General features: G+C 42.7%; 1 long non-coding RNA gene across 1 annotated transcript in view; it reads left to right on the forward strand.

Annotated features, from left to right (window-relative positions):
* The window catches only part of LOC122937700, a 65,624-nt gene that overhangs the window by 41,897 nt on the left and 7,909 nt on the right, over positions 1-15,818 (forward strand). Inside the window, exon 3 of the long non-coding RNA XR_006389899.1 lies at positions 11,097-11,226. This is a non-coding gene — a long non-coding RNA (uncharacterized LOC122937700). The remainder of the gene's footprint in view (positions 1-11,096; positions 11,227-15,818) is intronic.

The raw sequence follows: 15,818 nt of genomic DNA on the forward strand, positions 1-15,818 counted from the left end.
ATCCGCTCTCCCTGTTCTGCACTATATACAGAAGAGAAATGAGGACCGCCGCATGACACATTACAGCAACACGCACATCTATGTTAAGGTAGGATGGAGACACATATATATATGTTGAAGCGGTCTTGTGTATTTGCATGATAAGGAGGAAGGTGTTTGATAAGTTTGGCTATCTACCTATTTGCAGGTTAAGCGCGCAGTGTTGCATTGTGTTATATGTAATTGCATTACATATCTGTCTCTTCCCCTGTCTATCTGCCATGTTTAACTGCTACACACTAGTAGAAGATGACACTTTGAGCAAGTTAACCCATGCCCAAACCCCGTCACTCTACATTCATTGGCATGAGACGTCAGAAAATTGAGTGCACTCGACTCCCATCAGAACCCCCATAGAAGTGAATAGAATGCATGCAGCATATGCTCTCTTCACTTTGGGAACCCCATTCTGGAGATAGGAGTGGGTCCCAGAGGTGAAAACAACACCAATCTGATATTGACGGCACATCTTAGCGAACTCTTTGCACCATAGTGTCAGAGTTATTGAACGGGACAGGTAAAGCTTTTCTATAGAGTGAGGGCCCTACATCAGCTTCCTATACTTCTGTGACATGACCATGCTCAGCTTCTTGAACATCTGTAACATGGAGGAGTAGGTTATAGGGATTAACTGTGTCACGACCTAAAGCATCTGATATTAATGTATAGAAGATCTAGACATAGTGATAAGAATATGACTTTTGCGGTATCTACCATTATTTCTGTACTGCCTGGTGGTGCATTGGAGAAGGAGTTGCACAGGTCTAGTACTGCTTTCTTCAGAGTCTCATAAGTAATGATTACGCTCGCAATTATTGAGTATTAGGCACAATAAAAACTGCTGTGTGTAGACAAATGTAAAGAAATAATGTAACAATAATTGTATATCATTTCTTATGATGGTTTACTGTAAGTGAAAATTCTGATAACTGTACAGAGAGCGCAGGAGATGAAGATGGAATTGCATTGTCTAGTATCTAATTTAAACTTAAAGGACACTAAAGCCTACAGTACAAAGGTTATAAATGGCTGTGGAAAAAAATACATAGCTGTCTCCTGAGGGTGTCAGAACTGCAGAAACAATAGAGATCGCGTGGGAGGCCATTCTTTTCTATTTAATGCAATAATCTCATTGAAGATCACTTCCCTTAGCATCTCTCCAGTCTGAAATGGCTGCAAGAAGAAACAAACATTCTGTATGTATTCAGCTGAAAGTATAATGTAGACATTCTGCGGCACATTTATTAAGACCGGCGTTTTAGGCCTTAATAAAGGCCTTGCGCTGGCGGTAGGTTCACCGAAGTTATGAAGAGGCGCAGGCCTCTCCAGCGCAAGTTCTAAAATGTAAGACCGCTTCAGTGCTGTCTGACATTTAGACCAGGCATCTCAAACTGTGGCCCTCCAGCTGTTGCAAAACGACAACTCCCACAATGCCCTGCTGTAGGCTGATACCTGTAGGCTGTCCGGGCATTGTGGGAGTTGTAGTTTTGCAACAGCTGGAGGGCCGCAGTTTGAGATCCCTGATTTAGACCCTTTTTTCTACGTCTAAACCAGGCATAGAAAATGATGAATAAGACGGGCCTGACATCCTGTCCCCTTCCGCACCCACAATATTAGGTGCTTGGTGTTTGGCCACCATCTATATCTGAAATACATCTAATTTAGGAGTATTTCGGATTAGTAAACAACCCCCTCTGTGCTTTAGTGTTTCTTTATGTGTGCATAAAAAGTTCATAACCCTATAGCTGCCCAATGTGAATAGCTGTAAAAAAAAAAAAAAATATGTGCTTACTGTAGAAATGCAGAAAATGCAATGTAATGTATAACATAGAGTTAATGAAATAACATGAATGTTATCAGCACCATTGGACAATTGTGTAGGATATGCTTAAATATTACCAGAATTATCCGGACCCTGATAGATGAAAATGCAGAGTAAAAATGAGCAAATCTTGATTTATAGAACTTCATTTTCAGTGGTCATTTTAGAGTTAAGGAGCTTTAGTATTCAAAAGATCCTGGGGCACACATTCAACGCTATTCCAGTAGGTGGCAGAAGAGACCCAATGCAATGTGCAAATATGATCGGAGCAATTCCGGCTCTGGCCAGTAGATGTCATGTGTCAGCTTTGCATGTTAGATATATGTACGTATAATAAATATATGTTAACTCTTTTATTTTCAGACGCATGTTCAGTAAATACTAATTACATTGGTAAATCCACTGATAGAGACAAGGACACATCATTTGGAAAAGCAATTATATTGGACGAGCTCTTCAAAGTCTGCAGATCCTTGGGTTGTTTCACGACTGGCATGTGTTGAAAAATAACACCATTGGTTTTTAATAAGCTGGCAACATCACATATCTGAACTAGCGTGCAACACGGAGGCAGCAGCCAGTGAAGTTATTATCTGTCACTCCTAGAAAATATTTTACATGCTGAAAAATATGGTAATTTAGGTCTGGAGGCAGAAGGCGATTATCAGTGGAGCCTTGAAAATGTTTTATGTCAAGAATTCAGCGCAACAGTATTTTATTCCATCTGTAGTTCTATCAGGGCCTCAATGTTAATAAGTTGGGAATACTCCCCATAGCAGATAGGCTGTCAGTCAGAAACGTTTTTTTTTTAATCTGCACATAAACCTCATTTACATCATTCACTTGTTGTCTTCCAGCATGAAAGAGGGAAAAAATGGATTCTTAAAGGCAATATTGTGACATTTTGAATGGGTTTCTTTTTCTAATTCAAAGTCGCTCACCCTACTGAAGAATTGAAAAGTGGCAAACGGCAGCAATTATGTGCTATGAAATCTCAGCATTTTTTAGTTATTCGGATAGTTGTGCTCCAGGATGAGGTGCAGATGCTTGAAGCCAACTCCATGCAAAACAAATATGATTAATATAAAAATATTTCATAAAACTATATGGGATCACCTAACTCATGCAAATTACTGATAACAGAGGAGTTCTGTGACCAAATAACAGCACCGAGGTGCAAGAAAGGAAGTGAATTGGGAGAGATTTAGTAAGGGCTCATGAACACGGCAATTTGCAGTCCCAATACACGGGCAACATCCATGCGGATTCCGCAGATGGATCCAGACCCATTCAACTTAAATAAATCCGCGATCCGTCGGCCCCATGCGGAGGCACGGAGAGAAACCCCAGAGAAGCACTCTGTAGTGCTTCCGTGGGGTTCTGGGCCTCCATTCTGCACCGCACCTTCCAGATTGCGGACCCACAAGTGAATGGGTTTGCATCCGTGATGCAGGGTGCAATGCGGGAACAGCCGGGCAACGGCCAAGTGCACGAGCCCTAAGCCACATTTGCCAGAATTCTGGTTTAGTTTGAATCCAAAAACTGGCTCGCATGCCTTGCACCAAATTTATTATGTGCTTAAGATGCATTAATAAAATTGATTCTGGGGGCCTACTGTACAGATACATTCTAATATCACTTGACCCCCGTCAGCAAATTCCTAAAAGTTTAGCAAATCGCATTTGTTTTCACTAGTAGTCTGTGGCCTAGCCTTTGTCTCAGATTTTTCTGTCCTGGAGACCTTAGTTTGTTAAGTAATCTACCCAGTTTTGCATATAATAACATAGGCTGGTTGAGATGATGTACACTGAATATCTGTATATCTAAATATCTGTTATGGTCAGTGTACTGTGCCATTTGCCATGCGTCAGTTGAGCAGTAGGTGGGGAGACTAGGGTCCCACTTGGCCCAGGGGCCCATCGGCAGATTTAGATGCTCCCCTGTGGGCCAGTGCAAGCCTGAACACAACACAGACATGATTTATCCTCTAATAGTAAGTGTTATATCTCATCCCAAGTGTTTTGTTCACATCTATACTGCTCAGTGCCTTGCTATAATGTCCCATATGAGTGAGAGAGTTATTAAGCAGGATCTGCGGTCTCTATTTGTATTCTATGGACATACAACATTACAGCCAGTCTCCACCCACCAGAGATGCAGCATACAAAAGGGAAAACAGCTTAAATAAATGACAGATACAATATATCTAATGGTCAGCAATAGTGCTGTCACTCATGCATACCCTCATAGCAGTATATTTGAAAATTTTATGTGAAAGTGTAGGTACGCTTTATAAGAAACAATGTTTTGGTGCAGAATTTAGTTGAGAAATAAGCCAACCAATAGTTGTTGTAAAATTAAAGGGTCAAAAGATGCACCGTATTTATTATCCAGCATGGGCTACTGTGATACATTTTCTGCATCTTTATGTATTACTGTATTGTCTACATTTACTCTGCCCTATTAGCTGCTGCAAAACCCAATTTCACAGATAAAATGCTACAAATTGAATAATATAAATGCCAACCCAAGCATGCCCCCCCCCATTCACCACTTAGCACAGCATGTTTTCTGTATACTGTGCCAGTCAGAGCATATCTCAAGATGTGCCACCACCATATATTGCCAACCAGACTGTACCCTACCCCCCTACCCCTACCAGCTGCTATGCTTTACCACTGTAGGCCTCAATGCCCCCTATTTTCACTAAATATATCACAAACATTCCCAGTCACACATCTGCCACATAATGCTCTGAAATCTAGATTTTTTTTTCCCCTACTCTTTGTATATGGGGTTTCAGAAGTCCAAATTTCCACTGCATATTCTAAAAAAAGCTTTTATTTTTGCCTGTCACAGTGTGGTTCACTGTGACATGGGTTGCAGTTTCTGATCACACTGGTTGCTGTGGTGGACTAGCTATGGTGGATGCCGTGTAGGCTGGTTGCCATAAACGATGTGTAGTTGTGGCAGCCTGTGTGTGAACTGTTCTTTGTGTATCCATGCACCCCTCACTGTTGTCTTGTTCTTGTGGGGTTAATGTCTTGGTCTGGGTGTGGTTACTAAGTGCTATATATTCTTGTTAGCTGTGGGCCTGGTGGTCAGTCTGTCTCCAGCTTTGCTGGGTGCAAGAGCTAGGCACTTGACCTGGGGTTTTCCATCTGCCCTGTCTGTGTGGTCACCTAGTGAGACATCAATGTCACCTTGTCTTGGTCACTGCTTGCCCGTCTCTTGTCTGCCTGTGTGGGCAGCGCTGCCTGTGACTGACATGAATCCGTTCCCCATGGGTTCCAGACATCTGCTTGTCTGCCTGTTTGGGCAGCTCTGTCTGCGACCACCATGTGTCTTTCCGCATGGGGTCCAGACGTCGGATTGTCTGCCTGTTTGGAAAGCTCTACCTGTGACTGCCATGCATCCATTCCGCATGGGGTATAGGCATCTGCTTGTCTGCCTGTCTGTGCAGCACTGTCTGTGACCACCATGCATCTGTTCTGCATGGGGTCCAGACATCTGCTTGTCTGCCTAGTCCAGTTCTATGTCTTGTGTGCAGCTCTGTCTGTTTGCCCATAGACTAACTCTGCATGGGGGACAGGCATCTGCTAGTCCTAGTCTATGCCTTCGGTGAGAGGGCTCCTGAGTTCACTGGAGGGAGGACATCTAGTCTATTTGTGCAGCTTTGCCTGTGACTGCCATGCATCAATTCCACATGGGGTCCAGGCATCTGCTTGTCTGCCTATCCGGGCAGCTCTGCCTGTGACCGCCATACATCCGTTCCGCATGGGGTCCAGGAATCTGCTTGTGTAATGGTTCCTATTTGTCTTGTCTGAATTATATCCTATGTGGTTGTTTGGGTTCCAGTTCATGTGTCTGGGTTCCAGTACTCTTTGTCTGGACTGCTGGTGCTTGTGCAGTACGCCGCCCTGCAGGGTATTGCGATGTGAGGCCACGGTTAATGGGCAAACAAGGGTTACTCACAGTTTGTAGGGAAACCCTGGGCAGGCGTACAGCAGTGATGGAGAGGCTGGCACAGGAGACCTCTGGGGCACACTCTGTCTTTAGGGACCAGGCCTGATGGTGGATGAGGTGCCCTGGATGTTGCAGGTGTTTAATGTGCCTAGGGCAAGGTCCCTTTAAGATTTGTGACGCCAGTGCCTGTAACGGTGGCACACCGATTTATAGTTGTAATAAGTGAGGAACACAGGTGGTGGTGAACCAAACTTTTCTTTACTGGAAACGGTTAAACTTTATACAGTCCTTTGTAAGTTCCAGATAATGCAGCAGTAATCAGCAGGCTTCACATTAATAGCAGGTACAATGTCTTTGCAAGATACTCAGAGGGTAAAGACAACACTCACAGACCAGGCTGCACTATTCCTCAGATACCCTGGCTGTTTGTATCCCAAGGCCCGTATGCCCTAATGCTGGCTTTTATCCTTGGTAGCAATCCTCCTCAGGTATATATCCCTTGCTTTAGGTTAATGATCCTTCTGCCCTTCAGCTTACTTGTTTAGCTGGAACAATGGCTCTGCTCTGCTCTGGTTAGGGAACTTGGTTTCTCCCATGAGGTAAACTCTTCTCTTGGGGTGAATCTTCTGAGCTAACTGAGGCTCAGGAACTTCAGGCAGGCTAGACTGCACTTACTAGCCTCCTGGACTGCACTGCACTTCCCTGTCTGGTCCTGAATATATTTACTAGGGGCTCCCTATGTCCCTCTAGTGTCTAGAATGATAAACTGCACCCTAATAGGCCTGCTGCACAGCTAACAGGGGAGAATACACATAAATACATATTAAAATGCATTCAAATGGACTGAGAAATACACTGCCACTGTCCCTTAGGAGTAGGAGGACAACGTGGCCCAATTGACCCTTGTGTAGTGCCCACATTTACCTAGTGGGACACTACACTTGCACAAGCATCTTTCTCTGCAGGTAAGTGGTCAAGTGTACCTGGACCATCCTAGAGGTGCAACCAGTGAGCCCTCAGCTAAGTTCATTCCCACCATCAGGGACGCTGTGAAGAAGGTGAATGCCTAATTTTTGGAGCCTGTACTCCACTGGCCTACAGTAAAATTGTTATTCAGTGACCGCCTATTGTACCTCTAGCCCAGGACTGGCGAACCTGCGGCTCTCCAGCTGTTGTAAAACTACAATTCCCACCATGCCCTGCTGTAGGCTGATAGCTGTAGGCTGTCTGGGCATGCTGGGAGTAGTAGTTTTGCAACAGCTGGAGAGCCACAGGTTGGCCATCCCTGCTTCTAGCCACATAATCACTTGTTTTTTTCTGTCATGTGAATGCTTAATTTTTGGGGCCTGTACTCCACTGGCCTACAGTAAAATTGTTATCCAGTGACCGCCTAATGTACCTCCAGCAACATATTCACTTGTTCTTTTCTGCCAGGTGAATGCCTAATTTTTGGGGCCTGTACTCCAGTGGCCTAAAATAAAAATGTTCTAGGCTCCAGCAGGGCACATTTTTGAGAGTTTCCCTTTAAGACGCATAAAAATGGTCCCTGATTAAACATTTTGCCATTGATTCCCCCTCTGGTATATCACTGTCCATGTTGTGGGACTATTTGTGCACTTCTAGTAAGTATTTGGTGGCTGCAAATATGACCTAAAGTTTTTTTTGGTTCGCCTTCATTAAAGTCAATGGGAACGAGCGGTTTGCGAATATTTGATCACCAAAGCTCGTTCGCGTTCGTGAATCGTCACGGCCGATGTTCGTCCATCACTACCTATCAGTGATTGACAGCTATCTCTGTATACACAGTCATAGAGGGAATCACCGATAGGACTGCCTCCTTGCTTTCAAAAGCCCAGAATGAGCGTGCATCTAAAGTTATACTGCTTTTTTTGCCCACAAAAGTATATATCAATCTGCTTAGCTCCTCCTGCTCTATAACATGCTGCATGCAGTTCAAACACCATGTTTAACATGAGAGGTTCCCTTTAAATTGTAGATCCATGTAGTCATAGTTTATATAAAATGGCATACACAAGAAACACTGCCACTTTACAGCATTTAACTTGCATATATTTTATACAATGAATGAATACACTGATAAATATATGAATAAATACACATGAAAAGAGAGGACCTTTGTAAATGCACTGATCCTGGCTTCCAGCCTGTATTAGAATATGTATCTTTTTCTTTTATTATTTTTTTACACGGAGATTGTTGCATGTATTCCGTGCTGAAATCTGTGCGAAATCTACATTTCAGGCATGTTCATATGCATAAAAAAAATGGATTTCAAATAGTGAGGCAGAAAAAAAAATCTACCTATATCTGCCTATCTTGTGCGAAAAAAGATGCAAGAATGTGCCCCATTAAATTACAATTGGAGAATCCTAGGGAGGACCGTGCTAACTGCGATTCCATGGCAAATTCATGTAAAAAATCTGTGGGTCTACTTCAGGTACCTGTCACTTAAAGCAGTTTCATATTTTCACTGCAGACTTCAAAGAAGAAATCTGCCCATCTCCCAAGCAGTTTAGTATCTATCCTCATATACAGTTAGGTCCATATATATTTGGACACTGGCACAAATGTAGTTTTATTTACTAAACATATTCAAGTTATAGTTATATAATGGACATGGACATACAGTCCAGACTTTTAGCTTTCATTTGAGGGTATCCACATTAAAATTGGATGAAGGGTTTAGGAGTTTCACCTCCTTTACATGTGGCACCCTGTTTTTAAAGGGACCAAAAGTAATTGGACAAAGGCTGTTTCATGGGCAGGTGTGGCCAATTCCTTCATTATTTCATTCTCAATTAAGCACATAAAAGGCCTGGAGTTGATTTGAGATGTGGTGCTTGCATTTTGAAGATTTTGATGAGAAGTAAACATGCGGTCAAAGGAGCTCTCCATGCAGGCGAGACAAGCCATCCTTAATCTGCGAAAACAGAAACAAAACATCTGAGAAATTGCTACACTATTAGGAGTGGCAAAAGCTACAGTTGTGTACATCCTGAGAAAGAAAGAAAGCACTAGTGACCTCAACAATGCAAAAAGACCTTGGCACCCACAGAAGACAACAGTGGTGGATGATCGCAGAATAATTACCACGGTGAAGAGAAACCCCTTCACAACAGCCAACCAAGTGAACAACACTGCAGGATATAGGCGTATAAATATTCAAATCTACCATAAAGAGAAGACTGCATGAAAGTAAATACAGAGGGTTCACTGCACGGTGCAAGCCACTCATAAGCCTCCAGAACAAGAAGGCTAGATTGGACTTTGCTAAAAAAAAAAAAAAAAACATCTTAAAAAACCAGCACACTTCTGGAAGAACATTATTTGGACAGATGAAACCAAGATCACCCTCTACCAGAATGATGGAAAGAAAAAAGTATGGCGAAGGCATGGTACAGATCATGATCCAAACCACATCATCTGTAAAACACGGTGGAGACCGTGTGATGGCTTGGGCATGCATGGCTGCCAGTGGCACTGGGTCACTAGTGTTTATTGATGATGTGACACAGGACAGAAGCAGCCAGATGAATTCTGGGGTTTTCAGAGACATACTGTGTGCTCATATCCAGCCAAACTGATTGGTCGGCGTTTCATAATACAGATGGTGTCACCGCCAGACATTTGAGAAGCTCTGACAGACGTTCTTCGGAACCTCCTGCCTGAGGTTCTTTTGTTTTGCTTTTGTTTTATCATCTTGTTTCCCTCTCTCAGCTGTCATCTAGTTACACTGATTGCATCCCTTTAAATCCCCTCCCATACTGCATCACTTTGCGGTTTATACAACTTCCTGGAGTGTGCTGATGCTAGAAGCTGTTACTACTGCATCCACAAGATAAGTCTGTTTTCTTTATTTCTGTTTGCCTGTGGGCTTGATCCTAGGTGACCCTGACTCCCTCCGTATTAAGTGTAGGGAGCTGGTGGTCGTGTCCCCTCACTATTATAGGGTGTTCAGGTGCATACAGTCGAGGAACGAGGGTATGCAATTTTCTACCATTGAGATTTTTGCATAGGCTGAGCAGTAAGGGAGAGAGCTAGGGCTCTTACAGGGCTTACCCTCCTGTTCCTTAGTTTTGGATCAAGTCAGTCGGATCTTCATTTGTGTCTTCTAGTTTTCTGTAACACCATCCGTGACAGATGGACAATGACCCAAAACATAAAGCCAAAGCAACCCAGGAGTTTATTAAAGCAAAAATGTGGAATATTCTTGAATTGCCAAAGTCAGTTACCTGATCTGAACCCAATAGAGCATGCATTTCACTTGTTAAAGACTAAACGTCAGGCAGAAAGGGCCACAAACAAACAGCAACTGAAAACCGCTGCAGTAAAGGCCTGGCAGAGCATTTAAAAGGGGGAAACACCGCGTCTGGAGATGTCCATGAGCTTAAGACTTCAGGCAGTCATTGCCAATGAAGGTTTTTTTAACCAAGCATTAGAAATTAACATTTTGTTTACAATTATTTAATTTGTCCAAATACTTTTGAGCCCCGGAAATGAAGGGATTGAGTTTAAAAAATGCTTTAGTTCCTCACATTTTTATCCAATCATTTTGTTCAACCCACTGAATTAAAGCTGAAAGTCTGAATTTCAACTGTATCTGAATTGTTTTGTTCAAAATCCAATGTGGTAATGTACAGAACAAAAACCAGAAAAATGTTTTTTTGTCCAAATATATATGGACCTAACTGTAGACAGGGATTTCTAGGTGGGTCGACCATTCTAAGACTCTTGAAAACAATAAACTTGAAATACATTTTATCTTGTAATGGGGGTGCAGCAAAGATGATACGTGGTGTGACTTGCAAGTAAAAGTTATGGAACTGATTTATCAATATCTACAGATAGAATCTTTTCTCGAGTCTGTTTTAAAAGAGTCTACAGCAATAGAGACATTCATCAGGAGCGAGGCAACCGTTTCAGGACTATGTCACATACATTGGTCATAATAATAACAGTCTTTATATAGTACCCTTATCCTGAACTGATAAAAATGCTCCAGAAATTCTATTCAGACTATGGGAGATTAGATCAAGTTCAGTTTTGTGTTGTGATGCAAAGGAATAACTGAATCAAGAAATCCTAAAAAAAATGGTATATACAAGGAAATATGCAAGGTAAAGCTGTTTATCAGACATGGTTTTTGTTACAAAAGCAGTAAAAACCATAGAGAAACACAGAGTCTGAACTAAGCCTTTCTGCTACATTAATTACAAATTTTAAGACATTTAATATTTCTGGCCTACAGATTGCACAAAATTTGGTTGCAGACAAAGGATCACAGGCTACTCCCTCAACTCTACAGTGGTACATACATGAAGACGGGATATGGTACAATAGGTCTATCAGGACCATGCCCAGAGGTAAAAAGGATACAGGTGAGAGGAGCAGTAAGCAATTACCCTGGCCTGGTCTATGGACGGAATGTAATTTTTATTTTATTTTTTTGCTCTGGTTTGAGGTCAGCATTTATTTAGGGGTCTGGCTTAAAGGTTATGTACACCTTTTGGGGCAATTTTTTTTGTCTGCATTTTATTTATTGTGGGCTAAAAATCACTTTTTTTAATTGGTCTTTATTAAAAGTATTGACCCATTCTGTCACGAATTGTTAACTGTTTTTCTAACACTTATTTAAGCCACATTATTATCAGTAAGATAAGGATTGAGCTTTGATGAGTGGTTATAAGGTCAGAGAGCAGAGATAAGGAGCACTTGTAGCGTAGAAAAAATTCAGATTCTGCTAGTGGAGCATCTCAGCTCTGTACAGAGAAACTCCTTTTTTTTAAGAAACCAATTGAAAAAAATGATTTTTAATAGTAAAAAAAATACATAACCTTTAAAGTCTGGATTCATTTTGGAGTCTGAATTGATTTTGGGGTCTGATCAGAGATCAGATGCCTCCTTTGCCTCAATCATACATTTTCTGTGTTTGATTTGGCCCATATTGCCACTTTGATTTTGTAACAATATAGGGGCATTATATTGACTTGCTATTTAATTGTGCATAGAAAGGTTCACTTTTGATGGGACCCTATTTCTGGTGAGACAGGAGACCTGAATGTAAAAGAGGGGCAGCCAGTGAGCTGAGCCTAAGGCCTCATGCACACGGCCGTTGTGCGGCCGTTCCGTGCATTGGGGACTGCAATTGCAGCAGCCGGGACGGATTGAGAAAAACAGAACGGAAAAACAGAAATACGGAAACGAAATGCATACGGAGTACATTCCGTTTCTTTGCAGAACCATAGAAATGAATGGTTCCTTACAGGGCTTTTTTTCTCAGAGAAAAGGTGGTGGAACTCACCCCCCCCCCCCTCCCCTGGCCATGCCCCTACCCACCCCTGGGACCACCCCCTAAAACCGCCCCTTTAGAGAACAGGGATGCAAGTAAAATTTGGGGGGCTATAAAAGTCCAGCCCAGCAAAGAAACCCCCCAGATGGGGATGGCACTGTTAATGGGGGATCTGGGGATGGCACTGTTAATGGGGGATCTGGGGATGGCACTGTTATAGGGTGGAGGATCTGTGGATGGCACTGTTATGGGGGATCTGTGGATGGCATCCACAGATCCCCCATCCTATAACAGTGCCATCCACAGACCCCCCACCCCATAACAGTGCCATCCACAGACCCCCCCCCCCATAACAGTGCCATCCACAGACACCCCCCCTTAACAGTGCCATCCACAGACCCCCCACCCCATAACAGTGCCATCCACAGACCCCCCCACCCCATAACAGTGCCATCCACAGACCCCCCCCCACCCCTTAACAGTGTCATCCACAGACCCTCCCTTTGCCGCTCTAGTACAGTTATAAAATGTGTAATTCAATTAATAATGATTCATGCTGCCCCCTCTGTAGTATAACATTCAATATATCCTACTCACAGGGCTACTGTTATATCGTAATGTAGGCCGGCCGGGCAGGCACGTGACACCAGTTAGCGATGTCAAAAGGTGGCGGAACCCCCTTCCGGAGTGTTCCGCCAGAAAAAAAGCCCTGGTTCCTTATACGGACCGTATACAGAACTAAAAAAACGGCCCGTATACGGAACGCAAAAAAACGTTTGTGTGAACGAGCCCTAATACAGCAATTTTTAGACTAAAAGCAGGCGCAAACACTTTAGTAAATGTGCCCCAATGAGTGACATTTCACAAATTTGCTGTTCGCATCCATGTGGCCGTGCCGCAAATTATAGAACGTGTTCGTATTGAGGCCAATAATATTATTTTCTAGTAACAGGAGTGAGATTAATGCCTAATGCACACGGGAGGTGTCCGTATGTTGTGGATCCATGGTTTGTGGACTGCAATACGGATACAGTCATGTGCATGAGGCCTAAGTAATGAATGAATACATCCTACATATGTAGCTATAGAAAGTGGACGCATCCATTTACCTAGCTGATCAAAGTCATGCCCGAGTTCCTTCTCTGTTGCTTGATATTTTCCGTTACAATCGCTGCCGCTAAAAATGTTTTATTGTAAAAAGCCTGGATACCATTCTGGACTGGCGATAAAGAACGAAAAATGCTAGAAATGACAACTTATAAATCTAATCTCATTTTGCACAGACTTCACTTTGTCATTAGAATTCAAAAGTATGGCGCTTATTTTTAACCCTGTAAGGTCTGGGTGGGAGGCTGAACCCGGTGCTGAGCGACGCGTCTTACATTCTGTTAACACTGGAGATGTGGCCTCAGTCCAGTCACAGGGGAAATTGGGGCAAATACTTAGGATAAAGGGAAAACAGGAAAAGCAATTCCAGATATCCATTTACATCATCACTTTTATAACTGCCAGTGCACAGGTCTGACTTCTCTGCGGTGGCTGGATTGGTGCTGACATTTGGAAACATCCACTAGGGGGCGCTGATCGTCTTTGAAAGTGCAAGAGAACCCAATAAGGTGCATATGGGTAATATTACGTAAGAGGCTGAACTGGAATCACAGATAGACTTAATTACCATTAATGTAAAACAACTAAAGCTTTTGTAAGAGGAACACAGGGCACAAATGTTTTACAGCTAGGATATTATTAAACGTGCTTATCCATGTCTCATAATTACTAGCAATGCGAGCCGCATTCCGTACACTGTCATGTCATGTTACAAGCTGTCCAGCGGTAATTAGCTGTACGTTACCACCTTCATACCTGGAAAACACAGCGCCCGTGTACATCCGCCTGTAATGACAGTCCTTTACTACGTGGCCAATGATACGGTGAGCTTAACAAGGAATCTATTCGATAGTTGAGGTCCATTTTATTAAAGGATCCTGGACGCCTCTAGGAAACATGTTACTACAGCAGCACTGATATATACGTGCATGGCACCTTATGCCTATATACTATATACAGTTTGATTACAGTAGGACTGAGCCAAGACAGCAAGAAGAAGAATGAAGAAAGCCACAGTGGCTCAGTGCTTCGTACAGGTGCCTTGCAGAACTGGGGACCTGCACCCGAATCTGACCGAGGACAGCATCTGCATGGAGGTCGTATGTTCTCCCCTTTGGGTCTCCTCCAGGTACTCACACTGGGAAATTAGATTGTGAGCCCCATTGGGGACAGTGAGTGATGATCATGTCTGCACAGCGCTGTGGAATATGTCAGCGCTGTATAAGTGAGTAAAATAAATAAAGCAATATCAAAATATTCGTATTTTTGCAGGTTTTTTAGAGCCATGACTGTATTTTTATCTTTTTTTTCCACTACAAATACCAATAAGCATAATCCTCCCGAGAGAAGAAAATAGTCTCTCTAGTGCCTCCTATAGGTGGCTACCTTTTCAGTCAATCAGGAAAGTTCACCAGAATTGTGGCACAAATTGTGACGAACAAGTGGCGAAGATGGCACGCTCCAAACCTGTTATGTGTTTTATTCTCTTCTTGTGCTGGTCCTGACAGTTTCAGGGTTCTTAAAAAACATGAATTGGGCTTTGGTGTTTTTTTATTAGTGAAAAAAAAGGCCAGAATAAATAAATACTTGTGTTTTTTTAGGCAGCAGCAGTTTTTCTGCTGCCTAAAAAAATGATGAATGGAGATTTATGCATACAGTCTTACCACTAGGGTTTTCTTTATGGCATTTTTCTCCTATAAAGAATGTGTTGTCAAAATGATTGGAAAACACCAAAAGCTACAGCATGCTGCGTTTTTGAAAAGAAGCAAGAAAGGTAAAAAACATACTTAAAAGGGAGTCTTTCACCTATACAGACTGTTATAGAATACTAAAACCATTATCAGCATTATAGTCCAGATATGTGAATGCTACTTACTGTTTAGCTGGCCGTCGCTTATTTTCTTCAAAAAACACTTGTATTCAATATGAAAATTAGGTCTGAAGGTGCCCAGGGGCGGCATTCAAGTGGCCGATGCCCAGGCCCCTCGTCACTATTTATCTGAAACCCCTCCCCTTTCACCACTTTGGCCCGCCCTAGGTTCTTCTGATTATCTCCTCCCTTCAGTGTGAAATACAGCGCCTGCGCTGTGCATCCAAATTACCCATTATGGGCATCGGCATCTGAGCGTTTATTGCTCATGTGCAGGCCCCAACATCCCGATCTACCCGAAGCAATAAATAGGGGAAATAATTGAGGGATAAAAGAATAACTGGAGTCCAGACCTTGAGATGAAGTTCAATGGCAGCTTTACTTTGCATAAACGTTCTCCAAAACAGTGTACAGGCTTTGTCTTGTTTCCAGCAGGCTTTAGCATAAAACTGGCAGGCAAACTCCACTCTGCTATATCTGTTTCTCTCTAACTCTGCTGTACTGACAGGCTGGCTGTATAAGGCCTCTTTTACACGACCGTATGGCTTTTTCAGTGTTTTGCGGTCGGTTTTTCACGGATCTGTTGTTCTGTTTTTTGTTTCCGTTGTGTTTCCGTTTCTGTTCTGTTTTTCAGTTCTGGTTTTCCATATGGCATATACAGTATACAGTAATTACATAGAAAAAATTGGGCTGGGCATAACATT

Source organism: Bufo gargarizans, chromosome 5 (assembly GCF_014858855.1).
Source record: "Bufo gargarizans isolate SCDJY-AF-19 chromosome 5, ASM1485885v1, whole genome shotgun sequence".
Lineage (NCBI taxonomy): Eukaryota > Metazoa > Chordata > Amphibia > Anura > Bufonidae > Bufo > Bufo gargarizans.